Below are 19,700 nucleotides of genomic sequence, written 5' to 3' on the forward strand. Positions count from 1 at the left end.
AGAAAGTGAACTTTCTCCAAACATCAAACCCTGCCTTAATCATGGACTTCTCAGCTTCTAGATTTTCTAGAAACAAATAAATTTCTGTTTATAAGCCACCCAGACTATGATATTTTGTTATAGCAACCTGTATGGACTAAAACATTCAACATTTAATTGGGTATGAGAAGCAAAATTGGCAAAGGAAGCTGAGAAAGAACAACCAAAGAGATAGGAGAGCTCAAACTTCTAAATGAGACATCAAATAAAATAATGATACAAGGATACAATAAATTTAGTCACAAATAGGTTATTCAGGCTGCCATTTTTCTCTCTTGTTTTCTTTTTTTGTTATACAGACTGCTGTATCTTTTGCATTGGTTTGTCAGAAATTTATTGTGATTTTAATTCTCTTAATGATAGCATTATGTGCAAATGTACATATTGCCCAATTATATAATTACAAACAAAAATAATGTAAAACCCATTTTGTAAGCAACGATTATAACTTTTCTTGGCCTGCATTTTTTTTCTTTTGCTTATCTTCATTTATTCAACCTAGCACTGCAAATCCTATATATGTGTGTGTATATATATATACATGCAACATATATATACACACATACTAAATTATACATCTATATGTATACTAAATTACTATCAACATTTCTGTTTTCTCATTTGTACTGTTTTGATGGTGTGGTGACAGATATTTAGGAATTGGTTCAAACCCCTTCTCAAAAATAGTAATTTCATTTCCTTTGCCTTCTGGAAGCTGAAAGATCTGGATATAAATACTAGCTCCATCTTATATTAATAGTGTGAGCTTAAGAAACTGGATAAATTCCATGTGGTGTTTTGTAAAACTGGAACGTTTCTGACTCAAGTGAGTGTTTATTTTCTCCCTTCACCTTATTTGTGATCTTTAGCTCGCTTTCATATTCACTGTCAGTCTGTTTCCACTGTGACTCCTCAGTTCCTGGGCTTGTTCTTGTTTGAGTCATCTGACCGCATAGAAATCTTTGGAAGAAAAAAGTTATTGTGTTATTTCATTTTCCAAAACCTTGTAAATCTGAGGATGTTTTATAATAAAATTGTCAGGGCATAATTCTCTCCCCTGTCAAATCTTTGAAGACAAATTTTCATTGCATTATGAAATGTTTATTGTCATGAAGAAGAAATATGAAACTGATTAGATTTTACTTATTTGAAAGTAACCTCTTTTCTTCCTTCTGGATGCTAAAAAAATTCTTTAATCTTGAAATTTAATAATTTTCTGGGGCATTTGTGTATGTGTGTATGCAATTGAACTTAATACACTGGTTTTGTTTGAACATTTTGGCAATCTCTAGAGCTCCCAAATCAGCTCTTTTTGTGATTAAGAAAGTTCTTTGTGCCCATACAGTGGACTGCTGTTTCTAAGCTATTTGCATTGTTTTTTAGAATCTCTATATTTTGTAACCTGGACTTTTATGGTATGTCTTATGTTATTTCATCTTTTATTGTTTTCTATTTCTTTATGTAATTTGTTCTCATTTTGGTGGTCTTTCAAGAGTTTGTTTTCTTTACAAACACTTATTCTGAACTATTGTGATTATTAGTATTCCTGAAGTACATTTAATTTCATCTTTTTTTTTCATTAATCTTTGTAGTAAAGACTAGAAGAACGAAGTTTAGGGAGTTCTTGCCTCATGGCCTCTACTTTTTTTTTTTCTTCTGTGAAGTAGGAAACAAGATACCTGCTGAGAGTGAAGGTAGGCAAGCACAAATAGAAAATTTAAGATTCGAGAAGTAATGGCATAGTTCTAGGGGAAAATGCAAAGGGAATTAACCAAAAAAAAAAAAGAAAAAGAAAAGGAGGAGCTGAGCAAAACAATAACTGGCTAAAACTGAGAACTATACATTTGTGATTTCTGCCCTCAGGGAACATAAAATCCAGTTGGGAAATAGGAAAAGTACTCCAACCATTACAACCCAAACAAGTTACAGTGGTTCATGATTGTGAATAAACAGACAGACAAATTTATGACTCAGATGTTTTTCCTTTTTGATAATAATCAGTCATTCTCATATAAGAAGATTTTTCTTTCATTAAAAATCTAAAAGAATAATATGCATAATCACATCTCCATTTTCTGACAAGTTTCCTTGTAAATTTACCACTGATATTGGAATCAGAAATATCTCTACTTAATTTCTTATGCAATTTTAAAAGTGTAGATGCAAAATTAGTTTCTTTCCAGCATCCTGACTACCTTTAATTTCTAATTTAGAAATTTATGCTTAAATAAATAAAAAGAAAATAACTTCCTAAATATGCATTTTTTTTCAAGTAACACCTCATATATTTCAAGCTGTGTTTACCTCTTAATCTGAGCTTTTTAGTTCATATCTAAAAAATATTTCATAGACAATTAAAGTAACTATATATATGGATGTTAAATTGTGGATTATATTTATACTGAAATAAGAAAGATTACAAAATTGCACTGTAAATATTGCACTCTCCAAAATATATCTTATAGAGGTAAATTGTTGGGGTAGTCATAGAAAATAAAGCAGTGTTAATCCTTTGATGCCTTTTAGGTATATTTACAGATTACCAGCAAGCATGAAAATAAGATCTATTTAATATTTTGTCTTATTGCATAGTAACTCAAGGCAGTAGTGAAGAAGTTGGAGATTTTCTGAGTTCTAGAGATCAAACAACTGGAAATGAAGAAGCAGAAAGGAATACCACAAAGATGAGAAATTTTAACAAGAATGAATGGCACCATAAACTTAAGTCTAAAATTGTAGCTGTTCTGAGATATGCCCAATATACCAAGTAACCACTAGACGTAAAGAAATTGTCATTTTCACTAGCAATTCCCCCAAACAAGTATCACAATGTTTAAGGAAACTATAAAAATATTCTTACATTTTTCCAGTGCCGTGCATTCATGTATCTGTATTAGTCTGCTTGAGATGCTGTAACAAAATACCACAGACTGGATAGCTTAAACAACAGGCATGCATTTTTCTCACAATTCTGGAGGCTATAGAAGTCCATGATCAAGGTGCCAGCTAATTCAGTTTCTGGCAAGGGCTCTCCTTCTGGCTTGTAGACAGCTGCCATCTCACTCTGTCCTTGGATCCCTTCCTCCATTCATGCACATAGAGAGGATCCCTTAGTTGTCTTGTCTTGTCTTTGTTTGCTTTTTCTTTTTTTTGAGATGGAATTTTGCTCTTGTTGCCCAGGCTGGTGCAATGGTGTGATCTCAGCTCACTACAACCTCCACCTCCTGGGTTCAAGTGATTCTCCTGACTCAGCCTCCTGAGTAGCTGGGGTTACAGGCATGTGCCACCATGCAGGCTAATTTTTGTATTTTTGGTGGAGACCCCCGGAGTTTCACCATGTTGGTCAGGCTCGTCTTGAACTTGTTATCTCAGGTGATCCACCAGCCTTGGTTTCCCAAAGTGCTGGGATTACAGGTGTGAGCCACTGCGCCCAGCCTAGTTGTCTTTTCTTATAAGGTCACTAATCATATCAGATCAAAGCCCCACTCTTATGACCTGATTGAATCTTGATTACTTCCTTTGAGGCCCCATTTCCACATAGAATCACATTGGTGTTAGAGCTTTAACATGTGAATTTGGGAGACACAAATTTTGTCCATAACACCATCCATGGGGTGGAATTACTGGAAAAACATTTTAGCTTCTTAACTTTATTTAAAAGGGGCCACCACTGTGGAGTTATTTAAATAGATTCTGACTATTTTAAAAGAGTCATGACTGAAGGTAGCTTTAGGCCTTTCCCAGTCCACAGAACCTCTTGGTAACTGACTTGATTCTCAGCTTTACCCCTGCCTCTTCCCCTGATCGGTCTTGGAGTGGAGGAGGATGGAAAATTGAAGATCACGCAGTGCAGGGTGCTCACCCTCATCTTCTTAAATGATTCAAGCCTGTCTGCTAGGCATGCTAAAAGCTCATTCACAAAGTCTGAAGCCCTTTCCCTGAAATATTAGTTACTGTTGAAGTTAGAATAAAAGGACTTTATGTGAAGGACTCAAGTATTTGACTAAGTATCCAGCCTATTCAGGTTCCTTGGACCATGCAGCAGCTTTTCTTTCCTAAGTTGACCTTGCCTAGATCATATATGCTTAAAATGCTTAACTTTGCTATTACCTTATGCATTTTCTTCCTGATTGCTATTGTGAATAACTACCCTGTATTTGTAAGCATACGTACGTTTCTGTTTCAAAATTTATCTAAAAGAATTTTAGAAAAATTGCCTTCAATCATGGATCAATCATTACAACTTAATCCTTGCCAGTATTACTAGAGTATTGGAATAATTATCCTAATATTCTACTTCCTCCATTAATTGGAGAGCAGTCTTGTTTTTTAATGCTTGCAGTTACATTTCTGAGAAAATTTTCTATACATTTTTTTAGATGAATAGGTAATTTACTGGACTGTTTTATGTTTTCTTTTGTTTAATTTAAGGTGAAACATGTTCCCACAATGGACTATTGCAAAGGACTTGTGTTAAAAGCAAAGTATCTAATGACTTTTCCAATGCCTATGCAACAACTCACTATTAAAACATTTATCCAGAGTGCTAAAATGACATACAGAGTGATGTTTATTGCACTGGACTAAAAAGCCCTGCCTGTTGTTTTTCTAGAAACTCTTTGTTTTGTCTCAGTGCATGCTTGGATTTGCTCCCTGATATAATTTCCATTCCATAAGCCCAGGCCTCCTAGATATACCATCCATGATGTGCCCACTTTTTGTCTTAAATACATCAGACAATGCAGGAATCACTGAAGTCTATTATTTTTAAAAACAGGTCTGGTACTTTCTTGGCTCTTTTATAAATGTTATTATTGGAATTTTTACAATTTTATGGAATTCAATGGGACCCTACAATTTCCTTGAGTGTAGGATTTCTTCTTTCCTGTATTTTTATGCCACAAAGCTGAATTTCAAAGAGAAATACTAGAAACACTCTTCTTTCTACAAGGAATAAAAGGCCTCAGCAAATTCCTAATCTAATTAACATCTTTAACAACTTAGACAATAAATTGACTGCAACTGCTCTGGAAGTTCTGTGCCATTTTGTTAAGCTGCTTTCCAAGATGCTATAAATCAAAAGAGAAACGCTAAGGTCATTGCATATGTTTGTTGCTTGTTCCAGTGTGAAAGGCTGATTGCTTTACCAACTGCTCATTTAGGCTGGATATGTTTTTAGACTTGTTTAGCATTTCAGGTTTGGAAAAGAGGCCACTCTGAATACACAATATTATATTTTGGCTCCAGTTTCTTAGGCCAAAGTCTAATAACCTTGTTACTTCATTTATTATAGATTATGTATATTTTTTCAAAGAGAATAATGAGCAAATTAAAATTTATGAAGAAGGTTATACAATACCTTTTAACGTTTCACTTGAACTTTTGTCACGCTATGGAAATTCTATAATTTCTTTCTTATGAATTTCTATGGGATATGATTCACTATGTAGTTATGATAATGACATTTATCCAAAAGCACTGGATTATTATTTGTGTTCAAATAAGCCAATGTTTTATACCTTGATTTCAAACTGAACCTTATGTATAACTGAAATACAGATAGAAAGGCAAATATTAATCATTTGAATATAAACTTCTTCAATTTGAACACACTCCATCTTTCAGATATCAGTATTGTGATGACCTTAACTTAATGAGGGTTTTTTTTTTTTTGCCCCTAGTGTAGTTCATTTGTAGAGTGCCTACGTGGTCCACAGTATATCCATGGCATGATCCTGGGATTTTAAACCAATGTCTTTTATTCTGCTTTGTTATTCTTTTTCAGCTAATATCTTTTGTGAGCCTCAAATTAAGGGGTTACTTACAAAAAGATCATGAGCTGGTATAAAAGAAAAAAGGACTAATTATTTTAATGTTTAATCCAGAAACAGTCTTTATTATTGTCATACGATATTCAATCATCTAGTAACTTAACCAAAGTAAAACAGAATAATAAATTGTTTTGCATTGTGTTCATAAAATAACAGAGAAAAGGGTTCTGGCCTATTCACAAAATGGGAAATAATAAAGAAAAATTTAAATTCTATCTCATTAGTAATTTACAAAGTGTGAAATTACAGAAATAGATAAATAACAAAATGCAGCTACAGTTGGTGACTTCATATACTCTTCATGGTATTAACAAGGAACATGATATTTGAGGAACTAATTTTACAATGTATCTATACAACCAATACCATAATCCATTAGTCCTGTATCTGGCTATCTATCACAAGAAAATAACAAAGACTTTTTGAAAAGCACTATGGTTATTCTGTGCATAATGATGTTTCAGTCAATGACTGACTACATATATGATGGTTGTCCTGTAAGATTATTATATGGCTTTTTAAAAACTTTTAAGTTGAACAATACATGTGCAGTTTGTTACACAGGTAAACTTGTGTCATAAGGGTTTATTGTAAGATTATTTCATCACTCAAGTATTCAGCCTGGTACCCATTAATAATTTTTCCTGATCCTTTCTCTATTTCCACCCTCCACTCTCTGAAAGGCCCCAGTGTGTGTTGTTCCCCTCTATGTGTCCACATGTTCTCATCATTTAGCTCCCATTTATAAGTGAGAACATGCAGTATTTGGTTTTCAGTTCCTGTGATAGTTTGCTAAGGATAACAGCCTCCAACTAGGAAAAAACATTTTAAAATTCATATGAAACCAAAAAGAGCCTGAATAGCCAAGGCAATCCTAAGAAAAAAGAATAAAACTAGAGGCATCATGCTACCCGACTTCAAACTATACTACAGGGTTACAGTACCCAAAATAGGATGGTACTGGTACAAAAACAGACACATAGACCAATGAAACAGAATAGAGAACCCAGAAATAAGACCATGTGCAGTCTTGTTTTTGAGAAACCTGACAAAAACAAGCAATGGGGAACACTGAATATCGAACACTGAAACTCCCTATTCAATAAGTGGTGCTGGGATAACTGGGTAGCCATATGCAGAAATTAAAACTGGACCAATTCCTTATACCATATATAAAAATTAACTCAAGATGGAATAAAGTAGATGGAATTTTAAATGTAAAATTATATAGTATTTTTACTGTAAACTTTTCTATGTTTAGGTACACAAATACTTACCATTGGGTTAAAATTGCCTGTGTATTCAGTACAGTAATGGGCTGTACAGGTTTGTACCCTAGGAACAATAGGCTATACCCTATATTCTCAGTGTAGTAGGCTCTCTCATCTAGGTTTGTGTAAGTACACTATGATGTTTACACAATGACAAGATCACCTAACAGTACATTTCTCAGAAAGTAACCCTGTTGTTTAGTGATACCTATAACTGCCAAAAACTGAAAACATGAAAGCTTTCAGCATTTTCATTTGTTTGTTTGTTTTGAGACAGTCTTACTCTGTCACCCAGGCTGGAGTGCAGTGATATGATCTTGGCTCACTGCAACCTCCGCCTCCCAAGTTCAAGCGATTCTCCTGCTCAGCCTCCCCGGTAGCTAGGATTACAGGCACTCGCCACCACGCCTGGCTAATTTTTTGTATATTTAGTACGGACGGGGTTTCTTCATCTTGGCCAGGCTGGTCTCAAACTCCTGACCTCAGGTGATCTGGCATTGGCCTCCCCAAGTGCTGGGATTACAGGCATGAGCCATCACTCCTGGCCTACCAAGTGGTTGTTTAAATTATGATACATCAACCACATGTATATTATTCAGCCATTAAAGTGATGGTTATTATTATATATTGACATGGAAAAGGGCTTATGAACTAATGTTAGGGAACAAAAACAAAACAAAACCAGGATAAAAATTTTGTGTACACTATACAGATATTTAAAAATATGCATCTGAAAAAAATAGGGAATAATACTCCAAAATCATGGTAGCTGCTATTTTGAGGCAGTGTTTTATGGCTATTTTTCCTTTTCTCTTTTCCAAACTTTTTCTCTGATTTGGTTATATTACCATTATTTTTATGATAATTATTAAAAAATGAAACATAGTAATTTTTAACCTATTATTTGTGAATTGTAAACAAAACCCCAATGAAAATACTATTTAGAAAAATAGTCTCTGTCCAGTTCCCCAGTATTTTGTAAGTATGCCTTTATTTCTGAACATTTTTGATGATACACAGAGGAAAAAAATATCAAAGCTAAATGAGGCAAAACCTACCGGTCACTGGGAAAGGTTGATGTGCTGTGAGAATTGTTAGTAACTGCAGGGGATTTTACAGACTGATTCAACTGTACCTATTTCCACACATTTGTGATGGAAGCTAGAAAATGTTTTGTAAAAATACATTTTCATAAAATGGCTTATAGACTATGGACCAAAGCTTGTGAAAAGTCTGATGTTTGAAATGATGGGTAAGTCAGCTGAGAGGATGGCTGTGAAAGACCACAGCTGGTTGTGTTTTTGTTTATTTTTTTCAGAGTAATTTCACAACCCTTCCAAATTAGCGTCTACCTTTTGGGAGTTAGACCTGAGAGATAGAAACCTCAAAGTCTGCGACATTTAAATGAGCTTCTTGTTTGCTGATAAGTTTTGATGTAGTGTTATTTCTAAATTTAAGGTTACCAGATATCTGCAGTTTTGGGAGCAAGCCTGGGATTTGCTCTTGCTTTCCCAGCTGCATTGTATCACTAGTTTAGAGGAACAACTTGAGAAATTTAGCCACTCCTGAGGGAATAAAGGATTAAGTTTGACTTTCTTTATGGAATCAACATTTGGTTGAATATTTTTTTTCTATGTATTCATGCATAACCACATAGACAAACAAATTGAATAATGATTGAATGTCATTTTGTTCTTCTCCTTATGAACTCTAATATATAAGAATGGGGAGGCTTCAAATACGGTTTTTCATCGTGTGTTTGAGGATGAGATAGATAATGTATAAGGGTAAGATGTGAATATATCATTCTTTGAAGTGTACTGTACTTCATTTCTTTACCAAACAAAAGAGATCAACTGAAATGGGCTGTTTCAAACTGCCCATATGCCCTCTTAACTGGAGGGCATATGCTTTTATGAAAATATATATATGTTTACATAGAATGAATTTGGCTTTGTAAATCAGATCAATCAGAGAAGTTCTGTAGTTTCCCAACTTGGATAAATACTACTTCTAGGATATTTGAAAGTGCAGAGGTGAATTATTAAGATCCCCTAAGAACTAGAGAAGCACTGTGGTCAGCTGCATCCTAGGGTGACGTCAGCAGTATCCACCAGCAGTTAGTGATAAAGACAACCTCTCTTACTGGGAGTACCTAGGGAAACTGTCTCTGAATTAAAAGTCATCTGTAAGAACTGAATTAGGTCAAAAGTGTTTTGTTTTGTTTTTAGCTTTTAACTAAAACTACCCTGAGGAATTTAGTCTGGTATATTACAAAACTACGTCTGCTGAGAACTTTAGTAGAGTTTTTGCATGTGTTTTTCTATGGTTTTTGCAATAAATGACTTCTCTGGTCACTTGGACACAATCAATTAATTTGTGATTTCCTTTTCCTCATTGTAATGTTCACTGCTACAGATACCATTAGTAGTCACAAATTTGTCCAACTCATTAATCTCTCCCAACTTCTTCAAAAGCAGTAATTGCTCTGAAAGAAACTTCTCCAAGCTTTTCTTATAGTATTAAGTGTGTAGAGCCTGTTTTGTTTTCTCTAGTAGTCTTTTTATTAATTTCAAATTTTTATTTTAATGGCACTTAATTCCTTATTTATACTAGCTTTCCATATCTAGTGATTTACATGGTTAAAAATCATCTAGTTACACTAATCTCTCTTGCTACTTTTCAGGCTATATTACCAATAAAAACCTCATAGAGTTTTAATTACTTTCTTACAAGAAAAGGTAAAAGAGCAAAAAGGCTTTGTTTTCTCTTGCTTCCATTAGTGTGTTCAATGATTTACCTCAAAGATGGGGGCTTTGTCATGAAATCTTTGCCAAGGTGTATGTCCAAAATGGTATTTCCTAGATTTTCTTTTAGATTTTTTATAGTTTCAGGATTTGCATTTGTTTTCTTTTATCTTCAGTTGATTTTTATATGTAGTGAAAGGAAGGGGTCGAGTTCTGCATATGGCTAGCCAGTTATTCTAGCACCGTTTGTTGATAGGGAGTACTTTCCCTATTGCTTGTTATTGTCAACTTTGTAGAAGAGCAGATGTGATCTTCTCATGTAACTAGGTGTGTGGCTTTATTTCTGATCCCCTAACCTATTCCATTGGCAATTGCAACAAAAACAAAAATTGACAAGTGGGACACTTGCATGAGGCCTGTAGCCCCTTTGTTTTGGCCAATTTCTCCCATTTGGAATGGATGAATGTATCCAATATCTGTTCCCACATTGTATCTTGGAAGTAACTAACTTACTTTTGATTTTACAGGCTTATAGGTGGAGGGACTTGTCTCAGATGAGACTTTGAACTTGAACTTTTGAGCTAATGCTGAAATGAGTTAAGATTTGGGGGAAGTATTAGGGAGGCATGATTGGTTTTGAAATGTAAAAACATGAGATTTGGGAGCAGCCAGGGGTATAATGATATGTTTTGGCTCTCTGTCTCCACCCAAATCTCATCTTGAACTGTAATCCTCATAATCCCCACATGTTGAGGGAGGGACCTGGTGGGAGGTGATTGGATTATGGGGGCAGTTTCCCCCATGCTGTTCTCATAATAGTGAGTGAGTTCTCTTGAGAGCTGACGGTTTTATAAGTTTTTGACTGTTCTTCCTTCACATGCTCACTCTCTCTCTCTCTCTCTCTCTCTCTCTCTCTCTCTCTCTCATGATGCCTTGTGAAGAAGGCGCCTGCTTCCTCTTTGACCATAATTGTAAGTTTCCTGAGGCCTCCCTAGGCATTTGGAACTGTGAGTCAATTAAACCGTCTTTGTTTATAAATTACCCAGTCTCCAGTAGTATCTTTATTACAGTATGAAAACAGACTAGCACATAGCTAATTACAGAGCTTCTGCATAGCAAAAACTAAAAATAAATAAAAGTAAAAGCAAAAAATTATCAATGTAGTAAACAGACAAGCTATAAAATGGGAGAAAATATTTGCAAACTATGCATCTGACAAAGATCTAATATCCAGAATCTATAAGGAACTTAAACAAAGCAACAAGTAAAAAACTACTCCATTAAAAAATGGGCAAAGGACACAAACAGAAACTTCTCAAAGGAAGACATACACATGGCCAACAAGCACATGAAAAAATACTGAACATCACTAATCATTGCAAAAATGCAAGTCAAAACCACCATCTCATACCAGTCAGAATGGCTATTATTAAAATGTGAAATAATAACAGACATTGGTGAGGCTGCAGAGAAAAGGGAACATTTTTATAGCGCTGGTGAGAATGTAAATTAGTTTAGCCACTGTGGAAAAAAGTTTAGAGATTTCTCAAGGAACTTAAAACAGAACTACCATTAGACCCAGCAATTCCATTACTGGGCATATACCTAAAGGAATACAAATCATTCAACCATAAAGAAACATGCACACATATGTTCATTGCAGCACTTTTCACAATAGCAAAGACATGGAATCAACCTAGATGCCCATGAGTTGTGGACTGGATAAAAAAAAATGTGGTACATATACACCATGGATATACAATGGAATATTATGTAGCCATCAAAAAGAATGAAATCATCACCTTAGCAGCAACATAGATGCAGTTATAGGCCATTATCCTAAGCAAATTAATGCAGGAACAGAAGACCAAATATCACGTGTTCTCACTTATAATTGGGAGCTAACCATTGAGTACATATGAACACAAAGAGGAGAACAATACACTTCAGGACTTACTTGGGGGTGAAGGGAGCAAGGAGGATGAGGATCTAAAAACTACCTACCAGGTACTGTACTCACTACCTGGGTGATGAAATCATTTGTATACCAAACCCCAGTGACACACAATTTACCTTTGTAATAAACCTGTACATGAACCTAAAATAAAAGTTGAACCTAAAATAAAAGTTGGAAAAAAAAAATTTAAAAAAATTTAAAATAAATTGTATATCACCCCCAAAAAAGATACAGGCAAAATAAAACTAGTTTGAAAAAATATTATGTACAATTGATGAATCTATTTTCCTAATACCATCATTTTTCTCTGATCATCATACTTAGAACTATATTGGATTGGAATAAAATGTATCTATCAGCATGTTATTGATATGTAAAATCATGCACTAAATTTCATTAAAAAATCAAGATTTTCAGATTTTCCTTCTTAAATTATATTCAGACATGTGACCTAATGAGACTCTGGGACTGCAGTCAACAATGACTTTGGTCGTAAAGTATATAATTCATTGCTCATCACTAAGAAAATTGCTGAGACACTGAATCACCTTGTAAATATACACAACAGTAACAACTGTGTCTATATCTAGTTTCCATGAATTGGTCATCCAAACAAAAGATCTACCTGGATTGTTTTGTTTCTTAACATGTGTACTTGAGGCCCTGAGCTTTCCAATTATGCCTAATGAGTTCCTAGAGTTATAAAGTACATGAACAAATGGTTAAATAATCTAATAAGAACTTAAAAACTATGTTTTGAAAGAATGGCTCGATGAGACACAGAGAGACCATATATTGTATGGTCTTCAAAGGAAGACATACACATGGCCAACAAGCACATGAAAAATACTGAACATCACTAATCATTGCAAAAATGCAAGTATTATTCCATTTATATGAAATGTCTAGTAAAGTCAAATTTAGAGAAACAGAAAGTAAGTTAGTGATTGCCTGGAGCTGTGGGTGGGAACAATAATTAACTGTAAACAGGCACAAGGATCTTTTTGGGGCCATGGAAATGTTCTAAAACCAGATTGTGGTGAGGATTCTATAACTTGGCTCATTTAGGAAGAATTTTGAAATGTGTGTGTGTGTGTGTGTGTATGCACACACATAAAAAATAATGGCTTGATTAAAATGTTATTTCAATAATTGTTCAATTAAAGTTACTTAATTTACACTTATTATACAATCCGTCATTTTTCCACCCTACAGGATGATAGAAACAAATTCTGGAAATTGCTCTTCCTTTCTATTTTCCACATTGAGGAGGGGTGTACATGCCTAATCTTCCAATTTTAACCACTTAACTACAGAGCTGAGATAATGATAGTGACTAAGTTTTCTCTGGAGAGAAATGAAAAATGTATGTAGGTACCTACATCAGGCCTGCCTTAACGTAGCTCTACGTCCCCCAGAAACTGTCATGGTGTTAATATAGGTGGTATACTCTCCATAAATATCTGTTGAATGAATACATAGAGAACTGGATGCATACATGGCTCCACATTACAGTTGCTGAATCTATAGCAGAATTTCTCATAAATGTGAGAAGTTGTATTAAGTAATTCATAACCTGCTATTTGTTCTGGTAAGTTATGGTGGTTTAAGATCAAGGCACAGAAAATATTTTCAAGTACATATCATTTCATCTGTACATTAAATGTTATAAGACATTATTTTCTTTCAAGAACTGAATATTCCCCTGGAGGTGAAGGGTGAAACTAGTTACAGTATTACATCAACTGACTAGAATACAATGGAAAACCATTTTACAACTGCAGAAAGAAGGTGCTATTGCATGTTGTAGTTTATTTTAAAACTATGTTGGAAAGACCCACTTGTGACTCAGTTTTTGGCAGTAGACCTTGTTTAGGAACAAAATCAATAAGAGTGCTTTAATGAATTAACAAATAAATACATTTTTGCATATAAAAGAAGTTAATTCATTATAGCCTGAGTTTGGCTTATGATAGTCAATTCTATTGAAGTAAAATGATATGTTTAACTCAGTTGCAAAGTGCTAATTTCATAGTCCCCTTCCTTCCCCCAAGGTGTTCCAGCATAAGTGTTATGGTTAGTTAACTGCCATTTTTTCTCAATAATTCAGAATCTGCAATGAATCAAAAACCTCTGTGTGAGTGACTGTAGAAAACGATAACACTCAGTTTGTTATGTAGCACATTCCTCTAGTTGTTTAATGATAGGAACAGTTATCACAGAATTTATTATGCAAAACTATGAGAAAATTGATTTTTCTCACCATATACCAACTTAATATCTATTGATATATACCCACATATACCCACATGTAAACGTCCATATACATGACTACACCAAAAAGTTGCACATTATTAACTGAAATTGCAGTTTTAAGTATAATTAACTCAAATTCCAGTATTATGAACTCCAGTACTTTTGAACACAATTGTTTTTTATTGTCCTGTCTCAAAATGGGTATATAATGAGAAAATTATGATTCAAATTCACACATGGCTACAGAATTGTAGTGAGTAAAGAATGCATCTTTTCCTTTTATGGAAACTACCATAGAGAAAATGTAGATGTCACCTCAGATTAGTAGCATATGTCTCAGAGCTACTCAGACTCATACCTGTCCTTTAACTGAGATCACTAAAAACTGCACCTGTTACAGTGAATCCATTTGAAAATTTACTTCTGCAAGTAGATCCATAATCAGAAGATAAGTGCTCAGTTTATAAGCATGCTTTCTGGACAGACTGTTAGGAAACAGTTGGTAATTACTTTCTGTACCTTTGGTCCTGTGGCAGAGGTAAAGTGTTCTTATAACTAAAATCCAGCCTCTTGTTCACAATTAAAGCCTGCCCTGGAGGCCAGTGTCTGTAGTTCATGCTGCCATAACTGCTATGTGTTTTTCACCTTAGTAACTTACATCAGCAGAGTTTCCACTGGGTGCTAAGTTTTAATTAAGAGGCTGATGAGAAGGAGACTATGCCTTTACTTCTGGGACCAAGTCACCATGTGTCCGAACAGGGTTTTCTAGTGGCAGAGGTAATTCAGCACTATAAGAAATTTGTGCCTCCTCTCTATCTCTGATCGATTATAATAATACCCAGCAAAGCACATCTGGCCCATTAGACAACTTTTTAACACATAGGCTTTTTAGGACCTTGAGGAATCATTTGTTAATGAATAATTCCCTGACATTTTGTTTGATCATGTCTGCCTTCCCTACGACCCTGGAAACTCCACCAGGAATAGGGGCCGTTTTTTCTCTTTTGTTTCCCATAGGATACATGGTGCCTTTAGCATAGTGCTCACTGAATGGTAGGAAATTGATACTTATTTGTTGAAAAACATTCATAAAATACATCTCTGTGAGTAATCACTTACCTGACATTATTCGGTTACAAAAAGTCTCACTGGCTGGTTTGATTATTGCTCTATGGATTTGACAGGAGTTTTATTCTCAGTAACGTCCAATATGCTTCAGAACATTCAGAATAATGTCTCTGTGAGCTAAGATCACCCCACTCCACTCCAGCCTGAGTAACAGAGTGGATCCCTGTGTCTTGATAATAATACTAATAATACTGAGTATCTCTAGTATAAAGACCTATTAAAAACAATCTATCTGTTTGACTCAATGTTAAAGAAGTTCTTCTTTCTGAGGTGGTAGAGGGTTATTAAAAACTAACTTCTCTTCAGTATTCTCCTTAGTACTGGGCTTTAAATGTATAAGACTTCAGTTATCTAACCAATTGAGATTTCAGTGAGCTGTATCTCAGTTTGTGCTTAGAATAAGCACCCCATGCCTGCAGCTTGTATGAACCAGCCACTCTTCGGAGGACCATGTTCACATGGGGTGGTGGTCCTAATTTCCTTCTCTGAGTGGCCCCTGGCTAAAATGGCAAAACTTATCACAAAGTGAGCAGGGTGTCTAGCATGTGCATTGCCTCTCAGGATAAATCTCTCCCCGTCTCATTGGCCCTTAGATTGGAGGATTGTTGTTCTGAGGATTTATTTGGCATTCATGAAGTACTGACAAGGTCCCCAGCACTGAATAAAACACAGGAGGCGACATGCTTCACTTTCCCACTGGGCTTAGAGTTGAGGTAATTACGGTTCTGGGTTTTGTGCATGTTTGGAATTTAAAACTGTTGCTTTGTCAGTGTGTTGATTTTATGGTCAGTCTCAAGAGTAAGTGGATTTCAAAAACATAGCCAGCTAAGAGGAGAATTGGCTGACTGTTAGATACAAGTATCTGGATAATAGTAGTATCCGTCCCACAAGATGGTTCTGAAAGGAAGGTTATAATTGACTTAAGCCGTTTTTTGCTGCCTGTTCTTTTAAACATGTGGCTGGAAAGCCTCTTCTGGTCTCTTAGCTCAAATGCTCAAACATATTCTGTAACAGTCATGCAGCCTTGTGTAACACAAAGAAAGTATTGTACTTCATCACTTAGCTAGGTTTTCCTACAAGATCAAAACTGAAAGCTATTTCCATTTGAATTGGAAATACGCAGTAAACATTTTCTTGATAGAACTTTTAAGATTTCTCTGTGTATTGTTAGGAAGGTAAAAAGTAAAATTGGATTGTATCTCCTTAAGGCAGTAAAAATGGAATGAGGAATATTTTTTCTGAAAATGTCACAGGTTAATATTAGAGAGGCCATCAAACTGTTCAGTTTCATAAGGGAAAATACTTAGAGATGGGAAATAGGATTTAGGAACATAGTAAAATCTTACAGATTGATAGTTTGTGATACTTTCAACAAGGGCTTGCCTTAACTTTAGCATAGAATGATTTATAAAGAGTTTGTAAATCAACTCATCAGGTAAAGACAATTACGTTGGGAATTTGATTCCAAAATTTCTTAACTGTGTTAGAAATGCTATTTTTGTGACAGCAATTAATATGCAGAAACCAATCATTCTTAACATGAATTTGATTAGATAAGGTTTGTATGATACAAATTTATAGTGAATGAAAGTAACAGAAACTAATTTTTTTCCTTGAAGTATTATGTAACTATACACTTACATAAGGGGTTTGCATCTTGTATCTACCACAGCCTCCCCTCCCTTCTTTCTTTATGGGGCACAGCCCCAGGCACAAAACAGAAAAAGGTGAGGGTCATCTACTTGGTTAACGGACTTAGTTCTTTTTTTTCCTTCATTACAGTGAGCATCATATGCTGTTGAGGAAAGTATAAATGAGAAGGAATCATGAGGATATAGAACTGCTTCTTCTATTGTCTCTCACATCAATTTAGGACCATTTCTGTGGGGAATCTACTTCTGGGAAAGAGTCCCAGGAGGTTGACCATGGCTGCTGGAGGTGGGGATCTGGTGAGAGAGAAACATGATATGGCTATCAAGATGAATATGAGGAACTTAAGGTCCAGGGAGCCCATCCAGATACCTGGAAGTCCTTGACATGTATCACTGGCAGAGGCAGGAGAGTAGGGGTGGGCACAGCATCCTCTCAAAGAGACCACATGAATGGGCCTGGAGCTGGTGCTTGGAAAGAGGGAGGTTCATGGTGTTTGAAAAAGGAAGGACAGAATAAGCAAGGCACATTCAGAGGTGTGAGAGGCCATCACAGACTCTAGACCTGAAAATGTGCTTCCGATCTTATCTTGGCCCAAGGGCATGCCCATTCTGAACTAAGACAGGAGCAAAGTCCTGTAGTGTCATTTGCTGGGTTGTGTTTGGGCACAAATAACATAGAGAACCAGAGGAAGCTGTGCCCTCCATAAGAACAGAGCAGCTCAAAGCAGTAATATTTTTCTGCTGATGTGCAGAGGGAAACTTACGGACAAGGACTGGTTCAGAATGCTCTCTCCTGCTCAGGGAACAGTGTTATAGAATGGACTTGTTGAAGCTGCTTGCTTAAGGGCCATGGAGATACATGGAACATATGTACCTGAAAAGACATGGTACTCACGGTTATGGCTGAGGGCCTGCTTAAGGACCCCAAGGTATAATGGCAAGATTTTGCTCTTTCACTCTGGATGACCTCATTAACAGTCTACTGTAAATGCTATAAATGCATCAGCATCTGTAGGCATTGGTACCTGCTTATTTTATGTTCTGGGTGTGAAACCCTTGATAATCGTTTTTGACAGTACTTATTTTCACTTCTTCATCTTGAGTTGAACCTTACTTTCAAGAATTTCATGCTTTTCAAAGAAATTCTCAATCTCTGGGATCCTTCAAAGGTGAAAGAAGTTGCCAGAAAGGGGAAGAGAAACATGAAAGCATCTTGAAAGGTTTTAAGGTACAACTTTTAGTGTTTCTCGGGGACCTTCTTTTCATAGAGAGGACCCAGACTGAAGAACATCACAGGAATATGAGATGGGCAAGTCTCAACCTGAAAGAGCAGGGATACAGATCCTCACTGAAATCTGTTGTCATTACTAGTTATGATGACAGGCCATGAAACCCCAATAGGCCTAAATGTTCAGATTCTATATATTGACTGTTACTAAAAATACAGCAGGAAAAGAAACTTTGATAGTGTCTGAGAAGACCTTCTTTGGTGTTACAGGGACATGAGACATATCCCCAGTGGGGGTGCTTTCTCTCCCTTAAGTTACCAGGGTCCCCTTGGCAGAGAACAAGAGCTCGCAGGAGTAACGGGACAGGTTCCACCATCCTCAGAAGTTGCCCCAGCCTGAGGCTGGAGAGGGTGGATGACTAAGGTTGGTACAATATATTTAGAAAACTCACTAAAATGGCTCAGGGTATTTTTGAGTGCTCTTTCTTCCCTCAGTGTCTTTTTCTTCTTTTTCTTTATGAAGTATTCTAATAATTTCAGTATGAATTTTCCCTTCTGATATTTATTTTAGAATAAAGAATCTTTTAGTAGGAGCTTTGTTCTTAAGAGTTTGTCTGAAAGGATTTTTTTAAATGCTCATCACTGTAATGAACATCAGAATCTAAGATTCTCAATCTTAAGATCAGAACTAGAGAGCTATATATGCAATGTAAAATTATAGAGACTTTTGGTCTCAGACCAATAGCAATGGCTTGTTTCAAATTCAAAATGGAAACACATTCCCAGAATCAGATATTTTATAAAGGGATATAAAAATAGAGTAGTGGAGAGGTCACGTACCACAGGGTCAAGGTCAAGGGCTCTGGAAAAAGAGAACCAAGATTTTAATTCCTGATTCAAAATTTAAAATTGTGGAATTTTGTTCAAATTAGTTAGCCATGCTGTGTCTCAGTTACTTTCTCTAAAATGAGGATAATAGTGGTATCTAACCACAAGGCTGAAAACATTATTTGACTTCTTCACTCTGGGTTTAAGTTCTACTCTAAGAGCCTTGGACTCTAGACATAAATGAAGATTTTTATTTGTCATCTATAAGTCTATGTAAAAAGAGAAGAAATAAAATAAAACACCAATTTAAGTGACAACAATGCATATTCTATTCTACTAGCTATTGAAGAAGTGCAAGAGGGTCTCCATTTTGGGGAATATTATTTGGGCTGAACAAAAAGGGTCCAGTGTTTAATCTTCATGGTATCCTAGATTGTTTAGGTTTGCCATTTCCCTTTTAGAATATTACGCTTTTGTCTATTACTTAAGGAAAAGGATTTTGCCAAACCCAGATCATTTGGAAAATAAAAGCAAGCTTCAGAAAAATATTAAGACAAGTTTCTATCTAGTTTTGAAAAGAACCACTTTTCACTTTTCATTTCTTAGAGGACTGGGATAATGCATTTGGTAAGTGGCTGGCAAAGGAAAATTTAATGAAGTCCCCAAGACAGTGTAAAGGTGGGGGTGGGAGGAGACTTAAAAGGAGAGATTTGAAAGAGGTGCCATATTTTTGAGAGTGGAAATCTTGGGAGAGCTCTCAGAA

This window comes from Mandrillus leucophaeus, unplaced genomic scaffold, assembly GCF_000951045.1.
Source record: "Mandrillus leucophaeus isolate KB7577 unplaced genomic scaffold, Mleu.le_1.0 Scaffold140, whole genome shotgun sequence".
NCBI classification, from domain to species: domain Eukaryota; kingdom Metazoa; phylum Chordata; class Mammalia; order Primates; family Cercopithecidae; genus Mandrillus; species Mandrillus leucophaeus.